Source organism: Heptranchias perlo, chromosome X, assembly GCF_035084215.1.
Source record: "Heptranchias perlo isolate sHepPer1 chromosome X, sHepPer1.hap1, whole genome shotgun sequence".
NCBI lineage: Eukaryota > Metazoa > Chordata > Chondrichthyes > Hexanchiformes > Hexanchidae > Heptranchias > Heptranchias perlo.
This window is the reverse complement of record NC_090370.1, coordinates 28,199,958-28,211,005: the sequence shown is the minus strand read 5'-3', so window position 1 is coordinate 28,211,005 and position 11,048 is coordinate 28,199,958.

Below are 11,048 nucleotides of genomic sequence, written 5' to 3'. Positions count from 1 at the left end.
CAATAAATTAAACAATTCATTTTAAAATAATCACTTGAATTATTTATAAAATAAATGAAACAATTCATTATCAATTAATCTATTGAATTATTGATATAATAAATTAAACAATTCATTATAAATTAAACCATTGAATTATTCATATAATTTATTAAACTATTGCATTATTTATACTAAAAATTAAACTATAGAATTATTTATATAATAAAATAAACTTTGAATTATTTTTATAATAAAATAAACAATTCATTTTAAAATAATCACTTGAATTATTTATAAAATAAATGAAACAATTCATTATAAATTGAACTATTGAATTATTTATGTAATTTATTTAATTTTGCATTATTTATACAAAAAAATTAAACTATAGAATTATTTATATAATAAAATAAACTTTGAATTATTTTTATAATAAATTAAACAATTCATATTAAAATAATTACTTTAATTATTTATAAAATAAATTAAACAATTCATTATCAATTAATCTATTGAATTATTGATATAATAAATTAAACAATTCATTATAAATTAAACCATTGAATTATTCATATAATTTATTAAACTATTGCATTATTTATATAATAAATTAAACAATTCATCATCATTTAAACGATTGAATCATTTATATCATAAATTAAACTATTGTATTGTTTATATCATAAATTAAACTTTGAATTATTTTTACAATAAATTAAACAATTCATTTTAAAATAATCACATGAATTATTTGTAAAATAAATGAAACAATTCATTATAAATTAAACTATTGAATTATTTATGTAACTTATTAAATTTTGCATTATTTATAAAAAAAATTAAACTATAGAATTATTTATATAACAAAATAAACTTTGATTTATTTTTATAATAAATTAAACAATTCATTTTAAAATAATCACTTGAATTATTTATAAAATGAATTAAACAATTCATTATAAATTAAACTATTGAATTATTTATATAATAAATTAAACCATAGAATTATTTATGTAATAAAATAAACTTTGAATTATATTGATAATAAATATACAATTAATTTTAAAATAATCATTTGAATTATTTGTACAATAAATTAAACAATTCATTATAAATTAAACTATTGAATTATTTATATCATAAATTAAACTTTGAATTATGTTTATAAGAAATTAAACAATTCATTATAAATTAAACTATTGAATGATTCATATAATTTATTGAACTATTGCATTATTTATATAAAAAATAAACTTTGAATTATTCATATAATAAATTAAACAATTCATTTTAAAATAATGACTTGAATTGTTTATGTGATAAATTAAACAATTCATTACAAATTAAACAATTGAATTATTTATAAAATAAATTAAACAATTCATTATAAATTAAACTATTGAATTATTTGTATAATAAATTAAACTATTCAATTAAACAATAAACTCTTGAATTATTTTTAAAATAAATTAAACAATTCATTATAAATTAAAATATTGAATTATTTATAAATTAAATTAAACTTTGAATTATTTTTATAATAAATGAAACAATTCATTTTAAAAGAATCACTTGAATTATTTATGAAATAAATTAAACAATTCATTATTAATTAAAGTATTGAATTATTCAGATGATAAGTTAAACTATTGCATTATTTATAGAATAAATTAAACTTTGAATTATTTTTATAATAAATTCAACAATTCATTTTAAAAGAATCACTTCAATTATTTATGTAATAAATTAAACAAATCATTATAAATTAAACTATTGAATTATTGAAACAATAAATTAAACTTTGATTATATTTTTATAATAAATTAAACAAATCATTGAAAAATAATCATTGAATTATTTATATAATAAATTAAACAATTCATTTTAAAAATAATCACTTGAATTATTTATGTAATAAATTAAACAATTCATTATAAATTAAACTATTGAATTATTTATATAATTTATGAAAGTATTGAATTATTTATATAAGAAACTAAACTTTGAATTATTAATATAATAAATTAAACAATTCATTATAAATTAAACCATTGAATTATTTATAAAATGAATTAAACAATTCATTATCAATTAATCTATTGAATTATTGATATAATAAATTAAACAATTCATTATAAATTAAACCATTGAATTATTCATATAATTTATTAAACTATTGCATTATTTATATAAAAAATTAAACTTTGAATTATTTATATAATAAATTAAACAATTCATTTCAAAATATTCAGTTGAATTATTCATGTGATAAATTAAACAATTCATTACAAATTAAACCATTGAATTATATGTAAAATAAATTAAACAAATAATTTTAAAATAATCACTCGAATTATTTATATAATAAATTAAACAATTCATCATCAATTAAACGATTGAATTATTTATATCATAAATTAAACTATTGCATTGTTTATACAATAAATTAAACTTTGAATTATTTTTACAATAAATTAAAAATTTCATTTTAAAATAATCACATGAATTATTTGTAATATAAATGAAACAATTCATTATAAATTAAACTATTGAATTATTTATGTAATTTATTAAATTTTGCATTATATATACAAAAAATTGAACTATAGAATTAATTATACAACAAAATAAACTTTGATTTATTTTTATAATAAATTAAACAATTCATTTTAAAATAATCACTTGAATTATTTATGTAATAATTTAAACAATTCATTATAAATTAAACTATTGAATTATTTATATAATAAATTAAACTATAGAATTATTTATACAATAAAATAAACTTTTAATTATATTGATAATAAATATACAATTCATTTTAAAATAATCAGTCGAATTATTTGTCCAATAAATTAAACAATTCATTATAAATTAAACTATAGAATTATTTATATAATAAAATAAACTTTGAATTATTTTTATAATAAATTAAACAATTCATTTTAAAATAATTACTTTAATTATTTATAAAATAAATTAAACAATTCATTATAAATTAAACTATTGAATTATTTATATAATTTATGAAACTATTGAATTATTTACATAATAAACTAAACTTTGAATTATTAATATAATAAATTAAACAATTCATTATAAATTAAACCATTGAATTATTTATAAAATGAATTAAACAATTCATTATCAATTAATCTATTGAATTATTATATAATAAACTAAACTTTGAATTATTTTTATAATAAATTAATCAATTTATTTTAAAATAATCACTTGAATTATTTATGTAATAAATTAAACAATTCATTATAAATTAAACTTTGAATTATTTTTATAATAAATGAAACAATTCATTATTGATTAAAGTATTGAATTATTCATATGATAAATTAAACTATTGCATTATTTATATGATAAATTAAACTTTGAATTATTTTTAAAATAAGTCAAACAAATAATTTTAAAATAATCACTAGAATTATTTATATAATAAATTAAACAATTCATCATCAATTAAACGATTGAATTCTTCATATAATAAATTAAACTATTGCATTGTTTGTATAATAAATTAAACTTTGAATTATTTTTACAATAAATTAAACAATTCATTTTAAAATAATCACTTGAATTATTTATAAAATAAATGAAACAATTCATTATCAATTAATCTATTGAATTATTGATATAATAAATTAAACAATTCATTATAAATTAAACCATTGAATTATTCATATAATTTATTAATCTATTGCATTATTTATACTAAAAAATTAAACTATAGAATTATTTATATAATAAAATAAACTTTGAATTATTTTTATAATAAATTAAACAATTCATATTAAAATAATTACTTTAATTATTTATAAAATAAATTAAACAAATCATTATCAATTAATCTATTGAATTATTGATATAATAAATTAAACAATTCATTATAAATTAAACCATTGAATTATTCATATAATTTATTAAACTATTGCATTATTTATATAATAAATTAAACAATTCATCATCATTTAAACGATTGAATTATTTATATCATAAATTAAACTATTGTATTGTTTATATAATAAATTAAACTTTGAATTATTTTTACAATAAATTAAACAATTCATTTTAAAATAATCACATGAATTATTTGTAAAATAAATGAAACAATTCATTATAAATTAAACTATTGAATTATTTATGTAACTTATTAAATTTTGCATTATTTATAAAAAAAATTAAACTATAGAATTATTTATATAACAAAATAAACTTTGATTTATTTTTATAATAAATTAAACATTTCATTACAAGTTAAATTATTGAATTATTAATATAATAATTTAAACATTGTAATTATTTTTTATAATAAATAAAACAATTCATTTTAAAATAATCCCATGAATTATTTATAAAATAAATTTAAAAATTCATTATAAATTAAAATATTGAATTATTTACATATTAAATTAAACAATTCATTATAAATTAAACTACTGAATTATTTATGTAATAAAATAAACAATTTATTTTGAAATAATCTCTTGAATTATTTATAAAATAAATTAAACAATTCATTATGAATTGAAATATTGAATTATTTATATAATAAATTAAACAATTCATTATAAATTAAACCACTGAATTATTTATATCATAAATTAAACAATTGCATTATTTATGTATAAAACTAAACTTTGAATTATTTTTTATAATAAATTAAACAATTCATTTTAAAATAATCGCATGAATTATTTATAAAATAAATTTTAAAATTCATTATAAATTAAACTATTGAATTATTTATATAATGATTTATACAATTGAATTATTTATATCATAAATGAGCTTTGAATTATTTTTTATAATAAATTAAACAATTCATTTTAAAATAATCGCATGAATTATTTATAAAATAAATTTAAAAATTCATTATAAATTAAACTATTGAATTATTTACATAATTTAAACTTTGAATTATTTTTTATGGTAAATTAAACAATTCATTTTAAAATAATAGCATGAATTATTTATATAATAAATTAAACAATTCATTATAAATTAAACTACTGAATTATTTATATAATCAATTGAACAATTCATTATAAATTGAACGACTGAATTATTTATAAAATAAACTGAACAATTCAATACAAATTAAACGATTGAATTATTCATAAAATAAATTAAACTATTCATTATGAATTAAACTATTGAATTATTTATACATTAAATTAAACTTTGAATTATTTTTATAATAAATTAAACAATTCATTTTAAAATAATCGCATGAATTATTTATAAAATGAATTTAAAAATTCATTATAAATTAAAATATTTAATTATTTACATAATAAATTAAACAATTCATTATAAATTGAACTACTGAATTATTAATGTAATAAATTGAACTTTGAATTATTTTTAGAATAAATTAATCAATTCATTTTAAAATAATCACTTGAATCATTTATATAATAAATTAAACAATTCATTATAAATTAAACTATTGAATTATTTATATAATAATTTAAACAATTCATTACAAATTAAATTATTGAATAATTTATACAATAATTTAAACATTGTAATTATTTTTTATAATAAATAAAACAATTCAATTTAAAATAATTGCATGAATTATTTATAAAATAAATTTAAAAATTCATTATCAATTAAATTATTGAATTATTTATATAATCAATTAAGCAATCCATTATAAATTGAACTATTGAATTATTTATATAATCAATTAAACTATTGAATTATTTATATAATTAGTTATATTTGAATCATTTTCATAATAAATTAAACAATTCATTTAAAATTGAACTATTGTATTATTTACATACTAAATTGAACTATTGCACCATTTATATAATAAATTAAACTTTGAATTATTTTTATAATAAATTAAACAATTCATTTTGATATAATCACTTGAATTATTTTTATAGTAAGTTAAACAATTCATTATCAATTAAATTATTGAATTATTTATATAATAAATTAAACTTTGAATTATGTTTGTAATAAATTAAACAATTCATTTTAAAACAATCACTTGAATTATTCATATAATAAGTTAAACAATTCATTATCAATTAAATTATTGAATTATTTATGTAATAAATTAAACTTTGAATTATTTTTGTAATAAATTAATCAATTTATTTTAAAATAATCACTTGAATTATTTATAAATTAAATTAAACAATTCATTATCAATTAAATTATTGAATGATTTATATAATAAATTAAACAATTCATTATAAATTAAACAATTGAATTATTTATATAATCAATTAAACTATTGAATTATGTATATAATAAATTAAACAATTCATTATAAATTAAACTCTTGAATTATTTATATAATAAATTAAACTCGTGCATTAATTATTATAAATTAAACTTTGAAATTTTTCTATCATATATTAAACAGTTCATTTTAAAATATTCACTTGAATTACTTATGTAATAAATTTAAAAATTCCTTATAAATTAAACTATTTAATTATTTATATAATAAGTTAAACTATTGAATTATTTGCATAATAAATTAGACTTTGAATTATTTATTTCATAAATTGAACAAATCATTTTAAAATAATCACTTGTATTATGTATATAATAAATTAAACAATTCCTTATAAACTAAACTATTGAATTATTTATGTGATAAATTAAACTTTGAATCATTTTTATAATAAATTAATCAATTCATTTTAAAATAATCACTTGAATTATTTGTATAACAAATTAATCAATTCATTAGAAATTAAACCATTGAATTATTTATATAATAAATTAAACAATAGAATTATTTATTTAATAAAATAAACTTTGAATTATTTTTATAATAAATTAAACAATTCATTTTAAAATAATCACTTCAATTATTGATATAAGAAATGAAACAATTCATTTTAAAATAATCACTTGAATTATTTATATAATAAATTAAATAATTCATTATAAATTAAACTATTGAATTATTTATATAAAAAATTAAACTTTGAATTATTTTTATATTAAATTAAACAATTCATTTGAAAATAATCACTTGAATTATTTATGTAATAAATTAAACAATTCATTATAAATTAAACTATTGCATTATTTATATAAAAAATTAAACTTTGAATTATTTTTATATTAAATTAAACAATTCATTTTGAAATAATCACTTGAATTATTTATGTAATAAATTAGCAATTCATTATAAATTAAACTATTGAATTATTTATATAATAAATTAAACTTTGAATCATTTTTATAATAAATTAATCAATTCATTTTAAAATAATCACTTGAATTATTTATATAATAAATTAAACGATAGAATTATTTATTTGATAAAATAAACTTTGAATTATTTTTATAATAAATTAAACAATTCATTTTAAAATAATCACTTGAATTATTTAAATAATAAATTAAACAATTCATTATAAATTAAACTATTGAATTATTTATACAATAAATTGAACAATTCATTATAAATTAAACTATTGAATTATTTACATAATAAATTAAACTATTGCATTATTGATATAAAAAATTAAACTTTGAATTATTTTTATATTAAATTATGCAATTCATTTTGAAATAATCACATGAATTATGGAAAAATACATTAAATAATTCATTATAAATTAAATTATTGAATTATTAAAAAATAAATTAAACCTTGAATTATTCATATAATCAATTAAACTGTTGAATTATTTATATCATTAATAAAATTTGAATTATTTTTATAATAAATCAAACAATTCATTTTAAAATAATCACTTGAATTATGTAAATAGTAAATTAAACAATTCATTATAAATTAAACTATTGAATTATTGATGCAATAAATTAAACCTTGAATTATTTTTACAATAAATTAAACAATTCATTTAAAAAATAATCACTTGAATTATTTATTTAATAAATTAAACAATTGATTATGAATTAAACTCTTGAATTATTTATATAATAAATTAAACTTTGAATTACTGATGTAAGAAATGAAACAATTCATTTTTAAAATAATCACTTGAATTATTTATATAATAAATTAAACAATTCATTACAAATTAAACTATTGCATTATATATATGAAAAATTAAACTTTGAATTATTTTTATATTAAATTATACAATTCATTAAAAAATAATCACATGAATTATTTATAAAATTTATCAAATAATTCATTATAAATTAAACTATTGAATTATTTATATAATAAAATAAACAATTCATCATAAATTACACTATTGAATTATTTATACAATAAATTAAACCATGAATTATTTTTATAATAAATTACACAATTCATTTAAAAATAATCACTTGAATTATATATAAAATAAATTAAACAATTCATTACAAATTAAACTATTGAATTATTTATATGATCAATTAAACTATTGAATTATGTATATAATAAATTAAACAATTCATTATAAATTAAACTATTGAATTATTTGTATGATCATTTAAACTATTGAATTGTTTATATAATAAATTAAACTCGTGCATTAATTATTATAAATTAAACTTTGAAATTTTTCTATCATATATTAAACAGTTCATTTTAAAATAATCACTTGAATTAATTATGAAATAAATTAAAAAATTCCTTATAAATTAAACTATTGAAATATTCATATAATAAATTAAACGATTGCATTATTTATACAATAAATTAAACAATTCCTTATGAATTAAACTGTTGAATTATTTATATGGTAAATTAAACTTTGAATCATTTTTATAATAAATTAATCAATTCATTTAAAAATAATCACTTGAATTATTTATATAACAAATTAATCAATTCATTATAAATTAAACCATTGAATTATTTATATAACAAATTAATCAATAGAATTATTTATTTAATAAAATAAACTTTGAATTATTTTTATAATAAATTAAACAATTCATTATAAATTAAACTATTGAATTATTTATACAATAAATTAAACCTTGAATTATTTTTACAATAAATTAAACAATTCATTTAAAAAATAATGATTGAATTATTTTTTAATAAATTAAACAATTGATTATGAATTAAGCTCTTGAATTATTTACATAATAAATTAAACTTTGAATTATTTAAATGATAAATTAAACTAGTGCATTAATTATAAAAAATTAAACTTTGAATTATTTTTATCATAAATTAAACAATTCATTTTAAAATAATCAATTGAATTATTTATGTAATAAATTAAACAATTCATAATAAATTAAACTATTGAATTATTTATATAAAAATTACACAATTGATTTTAAAATAATCACATGAATTATTTATAAAATATATTAAACAATTCCTTATAAATTAAATTATTGAATGATTTATATAATAAATTAAACAATTCATTATAAATTAAACTATTGAATTATTTATATAATTAATAAAATTTTAGTTATTTTTATGATAAATTAAACAATTCATTTTAAAATAATCACTTGAATTATTTAAATAATAAATTATGCAATTCATTATAAATTAAACTGTTAAATTATTTATATAATCAATTTAACCTTGAATTATTTTCATAATAAATTGAACAATTCATTTAAAAATAATCACTTGAATTATTTATATAATAAATTGAACAATTCATTATAAATTAAACTGTTGAATTATTGATATAATAAATTAAACCTTGAATTATTTTTTTATTAAATTAAACAATTCATTTAAAAATAAATCACTTGAATTATTTAAATAATAAATTAAGCAATTCATTATAAATTAAACTGTTAAATTATTTATATAATCAATTTAACCTTGAATTATTTTCATAATAAATTGAACAATTCATTTAAAAATAGTCACTTGAATTATTTATATAATAATTTGAACAATTCATTATAAATTAAACTGTTGAATTATTGATATAATAAATTAAACCTTGAATTATTTTTTTATTAAATTAAACAATTCATTTAAAAATAAATCACTTGAATTATTTACATAATAAATTAAACAATTCATTATAAATTAAACTATTGAATTATTTATATAATAAATAAAACTTTGAATTATTTTTGGAATAAATTAATCAATTCATTTTAAAATAATCACTTGAATTATTTATAAAATAAATTAAACTATCATAATAAATTAAACTATTTAATTACTTATATAATAAATTGAACAATTCATTATAAATTAAACGATTGAATTATTTATATAACAAATTAAACTTTGAATTAATTTTATAATAAATTAAACATTTAATTACAAGTTAAATTATTGAATTATTTATATAATAATTTAAACATTGTAATTATTTTTTATAATAAATAAAACAATTCATTTTAAAATAATCCCATGAATTATTTATAAAATAAATTTAAAAATTCATTATAAATTAAAATATTGAATTATTTACATATTAAATTAAACAATTCATTATAAATTAAACTACTGAATTATTTATGTAATAAAATAAACAATTTATTTTGAAATAATCTCTTGAATTATTTATAAAATAAATTAAACAATTCATTATGAATTGAAATATTGAATTATTTGTATAATAAATTAAACTATTCAATTAAACAATAAACTCTTGAATTATTTTTAAAATAAATTAAACAATTCATTATAAATTAAAATATTGAATTATTTATAAAATAAATTAAACTTTGAATTATTTTTATAATAAATGAAACAATTCATTTTAAAAGAATCACTTGAATTATTTATGAAATAAATTAAACAATTCATTATTAATTAAAGTATTGAATTATTCAGATGATAAGTTAAAATATTGCATTATTTATATAATAAATTAAACTTTGAATTATTTTTATAATAAATTAAACAATTCATTTAAAAATAATTACTTTAATTATTTATAAAATAAATTAAACAATTCATTATCAATTAATCTATTGAATTATTGATATAATAAGTTAAACAATTCATTATAAATTAAACCATTGAATTATTCATATAATTTATTAAACTATTGCATTATTTATATAATAAATTAAACAATTCATCATCATTTAAACGATTGAATTATTTATATCATAAATTAAACTATTGTATTGTTTATATAATAAATTAAACTTTGAATTATTTTTACAAT